The sequence below is a fragment of the Miniopterus schreibersii genome (genome assembly GCF_964146895.1).
Source record: "Miniopterus schreibersii genome assembly, chromosome: 4".
Classification (NCBI taxonomy): domain Eukaryota; kingdom Metazoa; phylum Chordata; class Mammalia; order Chiroptera; family Miniopteridae; genus Miniopterus; species Miniopterus schreibersii.
This window is the reverse complement of record NC_138105.1, coordinates 29846392-29868178: the sequence shown is the minus strand read 5'-3', so window position 1 is coordinate 29868178 and position 21787 is coordinate 29846392.

Below are 21787 nucleotides of genomic sequence, written 5' to 3'. Positions count from 1 at the left end.
GACACAAACACTGCCTTCTGGAAACTCATAGTCTATAGGAGGTCAAGGTAAGCCTACATAGATCTCACACAGAAATGCTACTGAAGTGTGAGAACAGAGGAGAAAGAGGCAGAGGGCATGGGAGAGTCAGGAAGAAAGCAGGAGTTGTTGACATTGGCAAGGAAAAGTTTCATTGATACTTTGAGATTCAGCTAACAGAAAGATCAAAAAGCACAAAAATACTAAAATGAAGTAAAGAGGAGCCACGGGTCCAAACAAACAGAATACAAATTGGCATTCTTTACCGGGAAGGGGGCGGGGAGGCAGCAGGGAGGGTCTGTCTAACAATATTTAAGTGTTTATATCTTAGGGGAAAATCCCTGAGAAGTATAATAAAGATTCATAAAAATCAAGTTTTAAACTATATTCATTGAGTACAATAGAAGTAGAACCGTTTGAGGTAGAAGAAAATAAGTTGACTGAAGTTTTTTAACTAGGAAGTAGCCCCCAAAATATTATCAAATTGAACCCAACAGAAAGGTAGCTAGAAAATCCCAAGATACTTGGAGATTAAACAACATACTTTTTTTTTTTTTTTTTTTAATATATCTTTATTAACTTCAGAGAGAGGAAAGGAGAGGGAGAGAGAGAGAAACATCAATGATGAGAGAGAGTCATTGAGCGGCTGCAGCCCGCAACCCGGGCATGTGCCCTGACCGGGAATGGAACCCTGATCTCCTGGATCCTAGGTCGACGCTCAACCGCTGAGCCACGCCCGGCTGGGCTAAACAGCATACTTTTAAATAACACATGGAACAAAGAAGAAATCTCAATAGAAACTGAAATATATTTGAACTAAATGAAAATGAAAATACAACTCATCGAAATTTGGGGGATTCAATGAAAATAATACTTAAAGGAGAACTAAAAAAAAGAATGATCTAAAATCAATAAACTAAGCTTCCATTTTAGGAAACTAGAAAAAGAAAGTCCAAAGTAGCAGAAGTGAAATGATAAAAATTAGAGCAGAAATCAATCAAATTAAAAACAGGAAATCAATAGAAAAAAAATCAATGTAACCAAAAGCTAATTCTTTGAAAAGATCAATAAAATTGATAAACTTCTACTCAGGATAACTAAGGAAAAAGAGAAAACAAAAATTACTAATATCAGAAACAAAAGAGAGAACATCACTACAGATCCCATGGATATTAAAAGGAAAATAAAGGCATACGATGAACAACTCTATACCAAAAATCTTGATAACCTAGATGAAGCAGATCAATTCCTTGAAAGACACAATCTGCCAGAACTCACATAAAAAGAAATAGACAATCAGAATAGGCCTATATCTACTAAAGAAATTGAATCAACAATTAATAACTTTTCAAAAGAGAAAGTACCAGGCCCAGATGGGTTCACTGGTGAATTTTACCAAACAGTTAAGGAAAAAAATTATACCAGTTTTCTACAATTTCTTCCAGAAAATATAAGCAAAGAGAATACTTTCTAACTTATTCTATGAGGCCAGCATTACCCTAATACCAAAAGCGGAGACATTACAAGAAAACTAAAGACCACTCTCATGAGCATAGATGGAAAAATCTTCCACAAAATGTTAGCAAATTGAATCTAACCATGTGAAAAAACAAATTATACACTGTGACAAAGTTGGATTTATCCCAGGCATGCAAGGTTGGTTCAACAATCAAAAATTAATTAATGGCCCGGCCAGTGTGGCTCAGTTGGTAGATCATCACCCCATGCACCAAAAGGTCGCCAGTTTGATTACCAGCCAGGGCACATGCCCGGGCTGCTGGCTCAATCCCCAGTTGGGGACATGCAGGAGGCAGCCGATCAATGACGACTCATCATTGATGTTTCTATCTCTCTCTCTTCCTCTCCCTTCCTCTTCCTGAAATCAATAAAGATATATTTTAAAACAACAACAACCACAACAAAATACCATTTACTCCCCCAAAATTAAATATTTAGGTGTAACCTAACAAAATCTGTACAAAATCTAAACACCTATAGGTTAGAAAGTATTGTGTTTTCCCTATTATGGTTTCTGCTAAGTTGAGACCCTTTTGAGTGTTAATAATCATGTAGTAGAGCATCTTTATCAGGATTTTAGTCCATGTGATAAACCAATTCATTCATGCATATTAACTATATAGAGTCAGCACTCATGATCTACAAATGACTGTGTTGGAAACTAGGAATAAAAAGACCAATAAGAGACAGTTCTGACCTTATCTAATTAAGGTATTGAACAGAAAAAGGGAGAGCAAAGAGAAGTCAAAGAGGAGAAGAGTTTAGGGTGGCATTTGGGCTTATATTTTTATTTGTCCCTTGGTGGTGGGGTATAAGAAAAGTCACCTTAGCTGGTTTACAAATATCTAGAGGTTTCTTATACGAGGCACTGTTAGATCAAACATGAATCCGCCAAGCCCGGGAACCACCCCTCTAAGGCAGATTCTTCCCTAAGTACCAGCTGGAAAGAGCAAAAGTGTGGGCCTCGAATCCATTCCGTAGGGTGAAGGCCATCAAACCAAAGACAGGAAAAGTGCTTATCTTCCCAACTGAAGCAAACTTCAAAGGGTTAGGCACACATTTCAAAGAGTGTTTAGACTCCTGTCTCTTGGATGCCTTGGACTAGTAGCCTGTACTAACACCCCATTAGCACCTCATTAGGCCAGGCTGGAGAATGCTGAAGAGAGACCTAGGAAGCATCCCCAGGCTGAAACAAAGAGCATCCCTCCATCTTTCACCACATTGATAAATGCTCCTATAGTCAGATATGCCCCCAAATAATATATGTCTGAGTTCTAGAGGTGATGTCAGCTAGATAAATATAGCAAGGTAGGGAAAATTTTAACATTCAGGTGTCATATATCCAAATCTTTCTTTAAAAATACAACAAAATAGGCATCAGGTCTGGGAGCACTTGGCAACATGTGTGTCCAAAATCCTTCACTGATAATGAAATTTTGCCATTAACCTCAGACTCTTACAAATAACTTCTTGGTCTTTTCTGCTTTCTGTATAGTCGTAGTCTTATTGCTTGTATGCCATTTAATCCAAAAATGCATAGTGCAACACCTGGGACATTGCAGGCACTGAAATTCTCATACAACAGTCCAAAACATTCTTTCCTCATGAAAAGCAAAATCATTTCCTTGAAGATTCCATTATTAGCACGTGGAATCTGCTTCCACGGCATCCTGCAAAAGAACTGGATCCCCTCTATAAATTTTCCCAGATGCATTTCACATTACTACCCATCAGACTGAACAGCCAACCTATTCCTGTTACGTTTAAAAGTTAACATAACCTGTATACTTGCCAGATAGCTAACATTTTCAAAAACTTTGTGTTATTTGAATGTTAAAGGGAAGTCAAGAATCCTAATTAATTAAGGGGGGAAACGAGGAAGATCTCTCGATGCTGTTTTGTTCTGGAGTACAGTATCATTGTCACTCTCTTTAAGTAGCTAAAAAGAAAAGTGATGAAAATGAAATGACTAGTACCCCTCAAAAGTACTGGACATTTCTGATTAACACTGGGTCTGTCAAGTTTTCCATGGAACATAGAGTAGTGATTCCACTTGGAAATTCCAACTAATAAAGAATGAAAGAAAAAAGTCTGATTTGATATGCTATCTTGTGGAAACACACTGGCAACAGAAATGTCTGGTCTGCAGTTCTGGGCCAGTTGTATAATCTGAGAGTAGGAGTTGGGCGATTTTCTCACTATGCAAACTTCATTTTGTTGCTAAGGGTCTGTTGAATGTTTAATGGAAATAATACAAATACAATAAAGTTTTTTTAAAAGTATACAAAAGGAGGCTACAATGAAATCCAATAGTTTCCTCTAACCCTAATGTCTCCACCATCAACTATTTCTTCCTCAAATGCTCCATTCATAAATCTATGCGTATTTTTACTCAAATGTACATTGTTCTAAACCTTTCTTACTTAATAACATATTCGAGGATCTTTCCATATCTATATAAAGATAGCTATACATTTTCCTCTTTAATGCCTGCATAGTTTAATTTCACTTTGGGTTATTTCCTGGTTAGTAAGCGAGGTGTGAAATTTCCTTTTGGGGGGAATCTGGTGTCAATGTTGTGGAATTTTTGTAAAAATAAAATGTAAGCCTTTCTCTACTCAGTTCCCGAATAGTGTATTTGGAGCTTTGATATATTTTCTCAAGGTTTGAAAGATTCACATTTAAAATATCATTAGGCTTGCCCTGGCCAGTGTGGCTCAGCGGTTAGAGTGTCAGCCTGTGCGCCAGAGGGTCTCGGGTTCAATTCCCGGTCAAGGGCACGTACCTGGGCTGTAGGCCTGATCCCCATGTCCCAGGGGGGGGCACCTGTGGGAGGCAACCAGTCAGTGTGTCTCTGCCACATAGATGCTTCTCTCTCTCCGCCTGCCCCTCCCTTCAACTCTCTCTAAAATTCAATGGAAAAATATCCTCACTCCTTGGTTGAGGGTTAAAAAAATAAAAATACATCATTAGCTTTGACCTTTTTTAAAGGGATAGCACTTTCATAATGTTTTTCATTGTCTTCCTCATAATTGTTCTGTTTGAGTTTCCCTCTCATCTGATACCAATTTTGGTCTTATGCACGTTCCCAGAAATCCTCCACACATAGCCAGGTTTTCAAGTTTATTTATAGAAAAAAAAAACCTCAAATGTTTCTTATAATTTTCTCTGTACCTCGCTATTTTTCCTTTTTAATTAGGTTAGCTAGCAATTTATCTGTGTTATTGGGAAATTCACTTACATATTCTACTGCTTTTCTGTATTCTAATTTATTAATTTTTGCCCATATTTTATTAAGTATTTACTTCTTTTTCCTTAAAGATAGTTTTGCTTGTCTTTTCCTAACTTATTCTGTTAAAATATTATTTCATTTGTGCTCAAGGCCATAAACCTTCTCCTGACCGTGGCTTCAGCTTTATAACATGCGTCCTCGTGTTCAGTTTTCTGTGACTGTGATTTTCTCTGTGACTTCAGTTCTGATTTTTCTCTTGGACTTAAAAATTGTGTGAGATTTGTTTTTGCTGTTATTATTACTATTAATTCCATCTAGATGATTGGGATTTTGTTTTTGTAATAAATTTCTAGTTTTGGTGTATCATGATTTATTACTGTATTATGCACTCTTCTAGTTTATAGAACTTAGTGAGGCTTTCTCTGGGCCCAGATAGATGTTTGTCTGTTTATGTTTAATACTCCAAAAGCATTAGAAATGAAATCATCTTCTTTGATTTCAAGTCAAAGAATTTGTATACATATATGTTATTTAGATTTCGTCATCCATTTTTAAAGAAAGATGCACTGGTTTTTTTCCTTGCATTCTTTCCTGTCTGAGATGGTCATTCTGTGTTCTTTATGCTCAAAGGGCTCGGCTTGGTCCAAAATTCTCACGTTCTCTGGAAACAGTCGTCTTCCTTCACAACTTTCTCTTCTCTGACTCGTTGTTTTTTCTTCTAAGACCACTCATTTCACAAAAGTAATATTGTCCTTAATCTGTTTGATAATGTGGAGAATTGAATGTCTGAAATGATTTTTCTCCTTGTGGACATAATCTTCATTCTGATGTGAATCAGTCATCTGTCTTAAGTAATAACAATAATTTGTTGAGCACTTTCTACCCCTTTACATGGGTTAGCTCCTGTTCTTTCTTTCGTCTTTAATATTTGTGTACAGGTGCCATGTGCATTCTTTTCAGAAAATTATATCTTTGAATGGCATCTTTCAGGACCAGCTGAAGTCAGTGTAGGAGGAGCCAGGGAGGAAAACTGGGGCTGCAAGTATATCATCAAATACATCATCTCAAAGTACTTGCTCACTGATCCTGCGGCCTGGCTGAGTCTCCAGGCATGCTCCCTGCATTCGCTGACCCTCCATTTCTCCTGTCCCCATGTCCCAGCACAGAGTGACGAGGGTATCTTGCTGGAACCTGGAGAAGCACCTGTGAGTGCTGATAACCATGCAACTGACCATTCTAAAAATAATGTTGCCTTTTTATATACACAATACATTATTAGATTCTTCCATCTTATAAACACATACATAAGCTTACTATGTTTTATTAATATCAAAGATGTAGAGCACAAGATAATAATAAAATAATAACTGTTAGGTCCACGTAGCCAATTGGTTCTCCCAGAATGCTTTCACCGAGTTTTGCGAAACTCATCCCCAACCTGTGGTTGTGATTGACAAACAAGCGTGGTTCTGACGTGAATGTTGGATGATATTTCCACTTGCGTTCATAAGGAAGATGAAAGTGAAACAGCAAGGACACACATCGAGGAGCTTCCCTCCTTCGTCAATGACTTGAGCAACTCATTTGCTGACAGATAACAGATTCAAACACTAGAAAAATACTTCCTCAATGTTTTGTGCTACAGACATGACACTGTTCATTTTAATCAGCATTTGTGACATTTTCTAGTCACTTTAAGTCTAAATAACAAACAAAACAATGAATCAAGTGCTGATATGTACCGTTTGCAGAATTTCATGGTGTAATAGTCTCACTGTAGCTGATTTCGAATTACCCACATTATGTCACTGACCCCAGGGTTGGGAAGGAATGCACAGTAGGACTTCAATATTTTCACCCATCAGATGCAATTGGTGTAAAGACCTCAAGAACATAGATAATAGTAAAACATGGTCATTAAGGTGTGATAAGTTTTGAGTACTTATTACCTTTATTTTTAACAATTTACTGTGTTTATAATATAATTTCAAGTGACCGTTTAACAACTGACTTGTAAAATTTCAAAAATTTACTAATTGGCTCTAGAGAGCCAAGTGCTGGCTTCCACATATCGTTGTCACAGCTGCCCGGGATTCCCTGCAAATCTGTTTGCCTTCTAATATCTTCCCTCTTCGGAGTGGTCAGCCTGCTGTCATAAAGTGCTATGTGTGAGTAATTCTGTGTTTACGCCCTGACCCTTGTAAACCTGAATTCAATGACCTTCCTGCAGCCAATCCAAACCCCCAGACTGTCATTACAGGGAGAAATATTTGGTTGGGCCTTTCAGGAGGGGGTACCCAACTTGGAAAGCTCTCCAGTTGCTGCCAGAGATCACAGATGTGTGTGCCCCCAGGCTGAAGCTGTCTCCTTTTCATGTAATTTCACTTTTTTTGGAAGGGGCCTGCCTGGTTTCACTGAAGATGGCCTTTCTTATTTGTTTGTCACTATGGACGCTTTTTATTATTTCCAGGAACAGACAGGGATACACATACATTTCCTCTCTCATCTTTAGTCAAAATTCTGCATTTGGTCTTAGATATAAATATTCTTCACTTGAGAGCCAAGTTCCTCTTTACAAGCAATGCCCTTGAGATGCATAATCTAAAAGAGGTATGGTAAGAAAACTAAGTATGGAAGGACCCAAATAAATGTCCTCACAAAAGAAAGTGCTGACTATATAAGAATGATTACAACAGTGAAAAAAACATCTCTATGTTAGTGCATTTGCCGATCGTATACAAATGTTTAAAGAACCAGACCCTGTTTGCATCCTCAGCTGAAATGCATTACACACATTGTTGAACGATGGGAAAGGAGGGACTATCTGCATGTGTTTCCCATATAAATGGAAGAGACGATTTTTAAGGAGGGAAAACAAGGACATTGACTCACTATCAAGTCATTCCAAAGTGGTGAATTCTGTGGTATTTATTTTCTGTGTGTGGAACACTTACAATTAAAAAAAAAAAAGAAAGCCCACATCATTCCCACAAAGTCTTCCATTTGCTGCAAGGAAACACCATTGGGCAGAAGAGGGAAAACAGAGCTATGCGATCAACAGTCTCAATGTTTCCTTTAAAAAAAACCACAGATTTCTTTCAGAACACTTTGAGATCTGTCCTAATATTTAACGTGGAAATACTTGAACAAATGCCCATTTCAGCATATATTCGTTCTTCAAACTTTGCATCCACATAAGAGAGAGAGGAAAGACAAGATGACCTAGAATAAGATAGAGAGAAAACTGTCTTGCTAGGAGGGACGGGAAAGGACACATGAGACAGCAGGGGCTCCCTCACTGTGAAACCGCTTATCAGGCCAGAAGGCGGCTATCTTCCCATCGGAAGTTGGAGGAGGGACCCTGGCAACTCTTATCTTCTAAGGGAGATAGATGGTCCCTAGAGGAACAACAACTCCATCAACTTTTCACTGAAGAGTTTCCAGATAAATAATGTCTTTCCACAAATAATATGCCCTGGGAAGGCAGCCCCCAGACATGGGAAATGGGAGGAATGGCCAAGGGCTGTGGAAATTTCTGAATATGAACAGTAAAGTAAGTGTCTGTAACTGAGAAATGAGAAAGCTTTGAGAAAAAGATGAATGTCTAGCACCCGGGCTAGTGCACAAGGAGCCTCGGAAAAATGCATTCTCAAGACTCCCCTCTACATCTGTTTCCAGAGGCTTCATGCAGAAGTTGACACTTCTGTACAAAGGTCACCCTGACACTGACTGTGACAAGCAGCGATGTGCTAGGGACTCACACATCTGTGGGAGAGAGTGTGTAGGGGGTGCAGCCCCTCTCTCAACCCTGCAACCTCTCCTTGGCCCCGAAAATAGGAGGCTTAGAGTAAAGGGAGAAAATAAAAGCAAAATAGAATGGGAGAAGAAAGTAGCCTAATATATAAAATGAAAGACAAAAGCAGACTGGGTTATGCCAGCCAGCCATCTGCACAGCTGAAGGCTCCCCAAGCCTCAGGCTAAAAAAAAATAAGGCTTCACTGTTCCCCAGTCAATCGCTTCCCATTCACAGGCTGGCTCTATAGGGCTAAATTCAGGATGGCTCTCGGGAAATTCTTGCCAATCCTGTGGTCTGATTTTAGGCTCTGTTTTTCCCTTTCTTTTTAAGACCCGAAGATGTAAGTATGCATCCGTCCTATAACCTTGCCAGCCTTCCCTGGAACGAGTCAAGGGGGCCTGGCATTAAATCACAGGGATTCGAGCTGCTAATAAATACAGCAGGCCCCATCCATTGTTGATTAATTCTGACTGAAATCTAAACACCAAACAACAAACACTCCTCTGAACTGCTCTGGTCCCTATTAGTTTGATGTGTTTATTAGACAGGGCTGTGTTCTTTCAAGTTTATTAACAACAGATTAAAAATCTGCAAACAAATCTAGGATTCTTTTCATGATTTAAAAGTGTAGGTCCCATTTACTAATGTTTTTAGGCTTTGACAGGAAGTCCAGACAAAGCTAAAACATACCATCATGTCAAGTTAAGATCTTGGTACAAAGTATGAATAGTTATTGTCAATGGGAAACAAAAAAATCAAAATTTCTACTTAACCTTGTAACTCTTAGAACTGTCCTGTTTTTAAAATCCATTCTTGAATGGGACTTAAGTGATATTGTAGGATGAAATGTAAAATCTTTACAAGTAATCTGATTTATTGCATACCTTGAAAGATTATAGAGGTCAATAAGATATTTTCGTGGTACTGGATTATATTTATAGGTAAAGCTCCTGTGGGTTCACTCTGAATTGGGCCACCTAACCCATGGTCATGAATATGCTGTGTGTTATGTATTAGCAGCACTTGAAAGTAAAAAGTAATTATGAACAAATGTGCAAAAACAATCAATGGTGCCTCAGTATATAGGATTCCAGAAATCAAAAGCCAAAAGTACAAATTTTCAAACTTCCTGAGTGTATTAACTCTGACCCTTAATGCCTGCGTGAATCCCTGGACATTTCTAAGGTGTACACTTTTAACAACCTGGAGGAAGACACAGAATCCCGGGGAGTCTCCAAAAGGCGCAGTTACTGCTATTTCAAGTTCATCACTGGGAGCAAAGCTATAGAGACACAAAAGCCATATCTGCAGCCCTAGGAAAATTACCATAAAGAATATTTACCTTAGTTCAAGCTGTCTAAAGACTATAACTAGATTTTACTGGCTTGAAGACCATATGTTTATATCCTGTTAATAGTTTTGGCAAACCAGGTAATTTTAAATAACTCTTAAATAATGTGTCAAGGGGAATAATGTTCCAGTTTGGGCTAAACAGGAAACTTCTCATCAGTCGGAGAGCCTTGGGAGAACCATTGTGTCCTGAGGTCACGTAAGGCAACATCTTGACTTGAAAAGCCTTCCCCAGGTGCAGCTTCTTTGCCTCACAAACTGTCCCTCCCCGCGTCTGTCACTGCAACATCTGGGTTCCCCCCAGAGCGTCTCGCATCTCCAGAGCTCAGCTCAGCAACTCCAAAATTAAACCATTGCCTCCTTTAATCCTAAATCATGTCCCCTTAATTCCTGCAGCGTGTAAACTACTAAGCTTTTACTCTCTGCGTTTTTCTTTTCATGAATGCAGAGGCCACGATAGTGAAGATCACAAGACAAATATAACAGATTATAAAATTAATTGGTCTATTCAACCCAAAGGGTACTGTTATTATGGTGATATTGGTGGTGATTATGATTATGTGAGCCAAGAGTAATGCTTGCTTTTATGACATCTATAAACATAGGCTTTTTACCAAAAGGAAGCATTATAAACATTTCAAAGGCCATATGGTATGAAAAACACAGCGTTGTGCCTGAAATGGTAGAGACCCAGGCACCTCATTAAAAAAAAAAGAAACTGTTGCTCTGTTGCATCTAGTGTACGGCCCCGTGACTGACTGATTGATAACTGAGCAGAGAGACCGGGGGGCCGAAAGGAGGCATCGGGAAGGAGGCAGGGACAAAGGGAAGGAAGGGGACGGGGCACTGAAGCTTATTGTCACAATACATAAATCGAATAATATTTTTGATCACTGCTAGTTAATCAAGAAAACTGAAGGAATAAAAGGATAAGTGACACTTATTGCCAATAATTAATGGCTAATATTCTACTTCTATCAATTAGAAAGTTAGCACTTTATAAAACAAAACCTGGCCACGGCAGTTTTTTGAGGACTAGATCCATACAATTAGTGTCATGTTATCTTTTGAGATAGATGTAGACAATGGATTTTGTGAGAACTTCATCTAGTTTTCTTTGGTCCCATTTGAAATAAAATTCCTCTATCATTCAGTAATTACATGAACCAGAATTTCTTAAAACTGTGTGTACAGATTCTTCCTAAAACTGCACCAAGAGCAGGATTGTTACAGAGCTCTGTTCTTTTGATGGAACATGAATATTCTTCTAGATCCATTAAGTATTTCTTGAATACCTACCGTATGCGGAGACCACGCTCCCAGCCTCGGTTATTAACCGCCACCCTCCCCGATTCCCCGCTTTGTCTCAGCCACCGCTTTGAATCTCCACTGTGGCCCTTAACACATTCTGCCTTCTCCGGTGGGTGTGCCCAGCAAAAAGTACAGAACAGATGCACAGTAAAACACATTGTCACAGATTTTAGCATACTAAGGACAAAGATTCCCGGTTAGGGGGACATGTCAAAAACAAAGAATCAGGAGATATAATAGCTTCAGATTTCTCTGTTGGAACATGAGAAGCAGAAGGAAAATGAAACAATGGAATCACATTTGTGGAAGACAGTTATCTCCAACCTGGACATCTATGCCAAACTCCCAGAAAGGGGGTAAAATAAAAATGAAAATATTTTCAAATATACAAGGCCTCAAAACAGGTACCTTCTTCTGTGCACCCTTTTCCAAAGAGGTACTGAGGACTGTGTTAACCAAGACAAGGGAGTACACCAAGGAAGGGGGAGATGTGGCTTCCAGGACACGAGGCCTAACATCAGAGAGAATCAAAGGGATTCACAGGGTGGCGGGTCACAATAAGTACCTGGGCCCAGGGACGCTCTCCAAGGAGACAGTTTCCTCAGACGCTTGCAATGTGGGGACATAGTGAGACGGGAGCAGAAAAATACCCAGAGCTTGCAGTTGATGGAACCACAGAAAGCCAATCAAATACACAGTCAGAAAACTAAGACAATTGTCAAGGCCAGGAAAAATTAAAAGTTGTGCAATAAAGAAGCAGTAATCAGCCCTGGCCAGTTTGGCTCAGTGGTTAGAGCATCGGCCTGTGGACTGAAGGGTCCTGAGTTCTATTTCTGCAAAGAGCATGTGCCTCGGTTGCAGGCTCAGTCCCCAGACCCTGACTGGGCACGAGCTGGAGGCAACCAAGTGATGTGTCTCTCTCACACCTATATTTCTCTCTCTCTCTCTCTCCCTTTCACTCTCTCTGAAAAAGCAATGGAAAAAACATCCTCAGGTGAGGATTAAAATAAAAGAAAGAATAATCATAAAAAATGGCATGGTTCAGTTAGAAACATTTGCATAACCGTAGGAACAGAAACCCACCATTGCAACCTAAGCAAAAGGTTAAATAAATATATTGAAAAAAATGTAGGGCCCATGTGTGTGTGTGTGTGTGTGTCCGTGTCTGTGAGTGTGTGTGTCTGTGTGTGTGTCTGTGTCTATCTGTGTGTCTGTGTCTATCTGTGCGTGTGTCTGTCAGTGTGTGTGTGTGATGGGGGTCTGTAAGACAGAACTAAATGTTCCTCACTCTCCAAGTGGAGTCAGAAACAATGCCCACCCCTGAAATATTAAGAAGCAGCAATAGAAACATGCCGTTTGAAGGTGCAAATAAATACAGAGAACCAGGTCACTTTGCTGAAAATGACCGCCTCTGAAAATAGAAAAATCAGGGGGAGATTTTAGGGCACCGATGGTTTTGTGTGACAAAATTCATAGGAAATGGACTCTTTAAACATATATCATTTTTGATTAAGAAATAAATAAAACTTAAGAAGATCCAGCCACCTCTCTATTTGGGTCTATAATATGGGGCACGTGAATACTATAAGATTTAAGCTCTTTGATTTTTCTCCTATTTTACAGGCTAAACCCAACCTACAGCAACGCCCGGGCCAGGACACCTGTGTCACAGGAGCTCGGGTTACCCTGGAAAGGGGAGGAAAGTGCGAAGTCCCACCACGTTTCTCTGGGCCAGAGGCCCACCTGCAGACGCTGCCAGGCGCGTGCTGGCGCATTCCTGGGTCCTGTGGCACACACCGGGGGCCTGAGACGCACAGGCCAGTTCTCCTTCCCCAGTGATGACCTGAACTTGCCACTGAAAGGCACTTTGCACCCACTTTGGGCACCATCACCTTTTCCTCCCAGCTTATACCTTCATAAGGCACTTCCCTTCTACCCAGAGGTTTTTCCTACTATCTCTCTTGCCTAAAAGAATTCTTCTCACCCTGATAGGACTACCTCGTGGTGAGTGAAGCTTTATGCAGAGTTCGGGGTGGGGAGGGTGACGATGCTCCCTGGTTTTTACTTGACACAAATCATTTCATATGTTTCGCATTTAAGGAGGTTGGACTCAATCACTCATTCAATCTTTCTAAAGCTCTGCTATGTTCTGGTGCCAGAGCCCATAATTACCATAAAACAGGTTGATTTCAGGCCGAATTGCACTGGAAAATGACATTTTGCATTTTTATTGGCACTTAGAAGAGAACGTACTCTTCTCCAGTTATTATACTTTTAACACTAAAATACTGAGAAATGGCCTTTCCATATGTATTATAAGAAAAAATATTTAAAATTTAAGATTTATTTCCTACTCTTGTGCTTTTTATTAGCATTTTAGGCAAGTTCGGTGCCCATCAGACCTAGGTCTCGTTATTTTTATTGATGTCATATAGACAATCCATAATCAAAACCACCAGCAAAACTGCTGTGTCTCCTCTACTCCTGCCAGAAAATTGGCAGAAAATTCTCATTTAAAGCTTGCAAGAAAAACCCAGAGGAAGCGTGTGGAAATCCTTGGTGCTCTATTTCCCAGCAGCAGAATATATTCCCACTTTTAAAAACTCAATTAAATTTTACTTTACCAAAAGTGTGAAAACCAGATGGCACCCGAGAATCCCATCTCCACTTTGGTTTATCTTTATAAAAATAACACGGTGATACTTTGCAACAAATAGTTGAAATCCCTTTTGACCACCCTAGCAAAATATTATGTAGGAGACCATGCATATAGAATATTGATTTTCCCTCCAAGCATGAAAGGGAGAAACTTGACTAGAGCATAAATCTCTTTCTGCTCTGTGCACTTAACCAAGAAAGCAGTATTCTGCCACCCAGTGTGGTTCCATTTATTGCCTTTGCTTTTGAAACTCGCCTGGGTGTTCTGATCCTACAAGGGATGCATAAGTAAGCTCAAGCCACGTTTTGAAAGAATTCTTTGCAAATCTGAGGATCTCCTCATTCTAGAACTATTCATCCCCTCAGAGTGTTAACGATACGAGAATCCCTGAGGACTGATCGATGACTGAGACCCCGCCAGGAGAGAAGGTGATGAGTGTAATCCAGAGACACAGAGTAATGTGGCTGGAGCTGTTAGAGAGGACAAGGTTCTCAAAGTCTGGGCAGTTCCTACAAAATGCTGTCCTTGCTACATGCTAAAATGTAGCACAGTCTTTTGCAGACAAGGCTGTAAACAGGATGAGCTGGACAGGAACCCAAGCCAATAAGTGCAGCAATCAATAAGTGAGGATATCAACGTGTAAGGAACCAAATAGAGTATGTAAGCAACTGCTAAGCCTTGCTTCTAGGAGACCCAGCTTTGGGTGTGAATCGCCTGCTTCCTTTCTTGCTGGGAGTAAATAAAATTACCTTGCAACAGCCATGTCTCCTGGAATGGAACACCCCAAGTGGTGAACCCCTAGAGGGTAATATGCTAAGTAAAATAAGTAGCTAGAAAAAGACCAGTACTATATCATTTCACTTATATGTAGAATCTAAAGAGCAAAATAAAATTGAAAGATACTAATAGAGTACAAACTGGTGGTTGCCAGAGGGGAAAGGGTTTGGGAGACTAGGAGAAAAAGGTGAAGGGATTAAAAAGTACAAACTGGTAGTCACAAAATAGTCACAGGGATGTAAAGTACAGCATAGAAAGGATAGTGGATAACACTGCAATAACTATGTGTGGTACCAGGAGGGTACTGGAAATATCGAGGGGACCACTATGATGGTCTAACCACTCCGCTGTACAGCTGAAACCAATACAAAATAATATTGAAGGTAAACTATAATTGGAAGATTAGAAAAATCTAAAATAAAGAATTCTCCAAATTCAATGATTTTTTTAAGAAAGAAAAGAAAGGAGGGTTTTATGAGAGACCTTCAAGAGAGCGGTTTGAGTGGCATGCAGGGGTGACATGCCTGCAAGGGTTTTGAGACGTGCTCACGGGGCCTGGAAATGGAGGAAGAAAGTGAGGGGCCTTCCAAGTTGCCCCACGCGTTCACCCTTCCTTCTTCAAGCACCTGCTGAAATCCCACTTCTTTCCAGAAATCGTTTTTAACAGGAAGGAGAGGAACACTCTTGCTTGCGCTTCCTCAAACATCACCGCCAACTGTCACTGAACATCAGCGTGTTCTAGATACTTTAATATCTTATTTACTCAGTATTTATTTCACAAAATCAGATCTTTTAGATGGGCAGCAAATCAAAGAAAATATCTGTGGTTCTGAATTATTGATGATTAAATCAATAAACCACTACTACTTGGGACTATCCTAAGGAAAACGTACATGTGCAGCGAGCACCTCGAAAGAATGCAGCCTTCCAAGCTGGGCCAGCTCTGGACCCCAAAGCGGCCCCGCCTTCACCCCACTGCCTCCCACACTCCACCCGCTCACAGCTCTTGGCCACACGGTCTCTGCGCAAAAACATTTCGGGTTTCCTTTACCCTGCGTGAAAAAGTAAGCATGCCTTACTTGGCTTGTCCTGAAGGGTCCTCCACTATAATCCAAGCTTAGCCAACTTCCCAAAATTACCTTCTAAAACTCTTCTACTTCTGTCCAATTGACCTGCTCCCAATTTCTTATGCCACTGCCACTGAGTGAAAGCCAGTCTTCTCCCTCACATGTGCCTATTTCGATGGGCTGCCTCTGCCTTACGCCTTCCATTTGACCATAAGATTGTAGTTAAAGTGTTTATTACAGTATCTGGCAATAATGTTATACTCAATACATTTTCTTTTTTTAAAAAGGCCCTCAGTAGGCAATTATTAATGAACTGTGAATGATTATCTAGTTTCTATTGTGTCCTGTATGGGCCTTGCATGATTACTTTCTGTCTGCTTATTCTTCTTCAGACGTCTCTCTTTTTTTTTTTAGTTCAAATTTCCTAGAAGTAGAAAGTCTGTTTACTGACGTTGTAAAGCCAGCACCTTGAACTTTTAGTCACCCCATAAATAATTCTGAATGATAATGACAGCTCATTTTCCTTAAATGAGTGAGTCTATACAATGCATGCAATGAATTGAATCATGAATTTATTATCTTCATAGGATTACCAGACATGTAGGTAAAAGGGTTACATTGGTGCTGTCTATATAAATATAATTGCACAAGAACTACACTTTTTAATTATTTTAAAAAATCAGTGCTCTCCCAATAACTTTCCTGTTTCGTCCTGTTTCATGTCACTATGAAAATTATGTCTGGGCATGAAAAGTTATTCTAAACTTCCTTTAAAATTTATTTTATTGTTGAGAGTATTACAGGTGTCCCCCATTTTCCCCACTTCCCTGTCCTCTCCCCATCTCCCAGCCCACCCCAGGCCTTCACCTGTCTCTTGTTTGTGTGCATGGGCTGTGCACATATGCTTATAAGTTCTTTGGTTAACCTCTTCTTGCCCTCTTTCCTGCCTTCCCTTTAAGATCTGTCAGCCTGTTTCATGCTTCCATATCTGTGGCCCTATCTTGTGCGTCAATTTTATTTTGTTCCTTAGATTCCACATATAAGTGAGATCCTGTGATATTTGTCTTTCTCTACCTGGTTTATTTCACTTAGCATAATACAGGCCAATATCTCTGATGAACGCAGATGCTAAAATCCTCACTAAAATACTAGCAAACCGGATCCAGCAATACATTAAAAAGATCATACACCACGACCAAGTGGGATTTATTCCAGGGATGCAAGGCTGGTATAATATTCTCAAATCAATAAACATGATACATCACATAAACAAAATGAAAGACAAAAATCAAATGATCAATCAGTAGATACTGAAAAAGCATTTGACAAAACCCAACACCTATTTCTGATAAAAACTCTCACTCAGCAAAGTGGGACTACAGGGAACATATCTCAACATAATAAAGGCCATATTATGATATACCTACAGCCAACATCATACTTAATAGGCAAAAACTGAAAGCATTTCCCTTAAAAACAAGAACAAGACAGAGTTGTCCACTTTCACCACTCTTATTCAACATAATACTGGAAGTCCTCGCCATAGCCATCAGACAGGAAGAAAACACAAAAAGCTCCAAATTGGAAAGGAGGAAGTAAAACTGTCACTATTTGCAGATGACATGATATTGTACATAGAAAACCCTAAAGACTCCATCAAAATACTAGATTTAATAAACGAATTTGGCAAGGTAGCAGGATACAAATTTAACATCTGAAAATCGACATCATTTTTATACACCAACAACGAACTCTCAGAAAGAGAAACTGGAAAAATAATATCATTTACCATCACAACAAAAAAAATAAGATACCCAGGAATAAACTTAACCAAAAATGTAAAAGACCTGTACTCAGAAAACTACAGGACACTGAAAAAAAGAAATAGAGGAAGATACAAACAAGTGGAAGAATATACCATGCTCATGGATTGGAAGAATTAACATCATTAAAATGTCCATACTACCTAAAGCAATCTATAGATTAAATGCAATTCTTAGTAAAATACTAACAGCATATTTCACAGAACTAGAACAAATATTCCAAAAAATTTATGTGGAACCAAAAAAGACCCCAGATAGCCTCAGAAATCTTGAGAAAGAAGAACAAACCAGATGTCAAACTATACTACAAAGCCATTATAACCAAAAAATAGACTGGTACTGGCACAAGAACAGACATATCAATCAGAGGAACAGAACAGAGATCCCAGAAATAGACCCACGCTATTATGGTCAATTAATATTTGACAAAAGAGGCAAGAGCATACAATGGAGTAAAGACAGTCTCTTCAATAAATGATGTTGGGAAAATTGGACAGATACATGCAAAATAATGAAACTAGACCACCAAGTTACACCATGTACAAGAATAAATTCAAAATGGGAAAAAGACTTAAATGTAAGTCATGCAACCATAAAAATCCTAGAAGAAAACATAGGCAGCAAAATCTCAGACATCTCTTGTAGCAGAATATCCTAAAATTTATAAAGTTCATATTTTTAAATCCAATATTAAATATAAGTTAGTGGTATGCAAAATAGCTACTTCTCCTCCAGCTTAGGCAAATCCTATTTTCCACACAATAAAATATGCCTCTTGTACCTTAAGGAATATATATAAAATCTCCCCTTTCTAGCTTTCTGACAAGTTCCATTTTCTGCAAACAGATATAACTTTGTGGTCTTATTTCTCTGTCTCAGTGGCTGCATTATAATGACATAAACATTCTGAACCCACATTTATTATAGAGTGGCACCATTTTTCACACTAAAAATAACTGCTAGTAAAGTTGTGCAAATTTCAGTGATTGCTTCCAAAACTTTTTGTCAACATTTTTCAACTGCTCTGTTTCATGACCATAAAGTTTTGCACCAAAAACGTTTGTAAGGAAACTGAAACCATGTGAATCAAAGAAGATGGGAACAAGAATAATGAAAGTTGACTGATGCGAAACCCACAAATCTCTCCTCGCTTTAACCAGAAAACCATATGACTGTGCTTTCCTCTCCTCCACCTCCTCCTCCCTGCTCATACCAAGATACACATCCCTTCCAGTACCTTCTTTCTTCTAGTTTTCATGAATGGACCGGAAATCTTTACCTTCATCTCACCTCTTGAGAAAATGAGAAAACACTGACCACCTGGGTCTCGTAATCACTAATTCCAAAGTATAATCGTCTTTGCAGACAGCATTCAGTTATTCGTGATCAATCCTACAAACTCCTACTGAAGAGATTAATTTTTCCTGGACATGGGCAAACCTTGCCTTTATCTACACAACACCATAAACCAGTTCATAGAAAAAAAGTTTTTAAACACTTAAGCAGCTATTTTGTCAGTGGAGTAACGTACGAATGGCTTTTGTGTTCAGTGGAAGGTTTTGTTTGCTTCTGTCTTCTTTCCGTTTCTTTTCACTGGATTGACCCGGATTTGGGTGTCATGTAGACACAAAACAATAAAACGTAAGTATCTTCTTTAGATCACACAGATTACTGATGGAAGTGAGAGGGCTAGATAGTAGCAAGTCTAGAGGCTGCTCTACACACAACACTGCAGGAAAAAAAAAGACAAGAATCTCATCCTCAAGGAATCTGACTGGAGACACAGAGATACAAAAACATGGTGAGTCACAACCCTGTTGTTTTTTGTCTGTTACACCTGAGGTTCGTCATGTCACCTCTAGGGGCCTTCATTTAAGCCTTACAGGAAAAGTCATATAATGGGATTTCATCAACTCTAAGTTGAGCTCAAAAACTGGGCCAAGACTGGGTTGCAAAATGTAAAGGGGGAGGAGGGTAGATAACAAAAAACGGCAGTAATCAAGATATATAATAGTTTAAGGTAATATTTTTTTAAATGAACACACTATGTCTCATGGGCTCGCTGCCTATTTTTTAAATAAAATTTTGTTGGAACCAGGGCCAGAATTAGGGTGAGGCAAGTGAGACAGAGTTGTCCAAGACCAGGGACTGGTCCTGTCTTCATTAAAATTCCTACAGTGCTCATCATGGACTTTCGTTTTAATTGATTAAGGTGGCATTGCTTAATAAGATCATATAGGTTCCAAGTGTACAATTCTGTGGTACATGATCTGTATTTTGCATTGTCTGCTCACCACCCAAAGTCAAGTCTCCTTCTATGACCATATATTTAACCCCCTTTACCATCATGGACTTTTGTTTTGCACTAATCTTGTGTGTGTGTTTTAAAAAATGTATTAAAGTCGCATTTCTCTTCATTACTGAGGTTTTTGAAACTCCCTTAAATTGTGTGCCTCAGAGGAGCATCTTACATCACCTTAAACCCTGCCCTACAAGAGGCTAAGGAAAACTAAAAATAAAACACTAAGAAAAGATGCAATGCATACATAATAAACTACTGAAATTATTGGATAGCAAGTAGTTTCAATATCTAGTAGATATTAAATTTTATTTTAAACATACAAATCTCACAAGCAGCCTAGTACTATAAAAGCTCAAAGTAGGAAAACTCTCTCTATAGGTGAAGTGGTAGTGTATTAAAAAAACACCTTTATTAATAAAAGACTGACAAATGCAGCAGCCAGTTCTTGGTTTTCTTGCCTTCTCACTAGGAATGAACTGTATTTAGTCTGGCTGTTCCATTCCACCCAAATTACGGAGTGTTAGAAAATGTAGACTCCTCAGTCTCCACCTACCTCTTAGTACCCTGAGAAGGGCAGCCTGCTTAGAAAGGGATAGTTTCAAATATTTTAAGTTGAATTATTGGCCTTTCTTAAAAGACAAACCCTTTCTTTAAACCCAGACTCCTTGGAAGTGCCTGGTTTCTCTGGTTTTGCTTCTGTCCAGAGCTAGCTTTTCCTACCCTACACAGGCACTGAGATGTCATCCCTGGGATGCTGGTCCACACAGAAGGCAGTAAACTGTGACTCTAAGGTCTACCATCCAGAGGTGTCCTGTTCAAACTGGAGGGCTGGGAACATGTGGGGGTTTGCAAGATTTGAGATTTAGAGCTCTTCAGGACACTCTCCTAATTTCCCCTGTATGGCTCCAACTGACGGCTGCCTCTTTCAGGTCACCTACCATAGGTGTAGCTCCCTCAATGCATCATTTAAAGTTATAGAGAGTAGTTGGAATAGTAGTTATTTATTGCACAAACAAAATCAACTCATGATGGAATCATCAGCACTAGAGCATTACCATCAAGATTATAACAGCTTTTAATAGATAAATGAGCATCTGGGAGAACCTACCGAAACCCTCATCTCTAAATAGGGTCCAGGGGAAATTAATGAAAATAATGTTAAAGCAAATCAGATTGAAACCCCCACATCTTGTCTGAGCAAAAGAGTAAATGTACAAATGTCCTAAGTAAAACAGAGCATAGCTTTCCTTGTTGATTTATTGATAATTATTTAGTTGCCACTTACTTTTTCCTTTCTAACTACCTGAAAAGTGGATAATGTAAAGGTAAGGACTAAAACAGTGTCTGGAGCAGATATAGTTACTGCCAACAGCTATCTGCAAACTTCAACTGTGTGTCCACATAATGGAACAGTAATTAGCTAGTATTTTATCATTATACAAATTTCCGGCAAAGCTTACAGGCAAATAATGGTCAGTAAAATAGAATTTTCTTTGAAAACAGTTACCATTTCACATCATAAAAAAAAATTCTATCATTCACATCTCTCAAAGTCAATCATTCTTACTTTTCCAACCTTACTAAGTTCTATCCTAGGAAGTCTGAAGATCAGAAAAAGAGTCATCAATCTCCTAAAGGGATGATTATTGAAAATATTTTGTTTGAGTTCGAAGGTATACAGACCTATAACTTTCAGTCAGCTGACCTTAACGTCTCACCAATATTTGTCTAAGTTCATTCATGCTTTTAATCCTCATAAACCTCGTAAAAAACAAAAAGTATGGAGAAAGGTAATGCATTTGTTTATGCTGCTGCTATCATTTTAAATTAAAAATAAACATGCCACAACCTAAATGTCCATCAGGGGAAGATTTATTGAATAAACTATGAACATCCATATAATGGGATACTAGGCAGATACGATGAGGAATGAG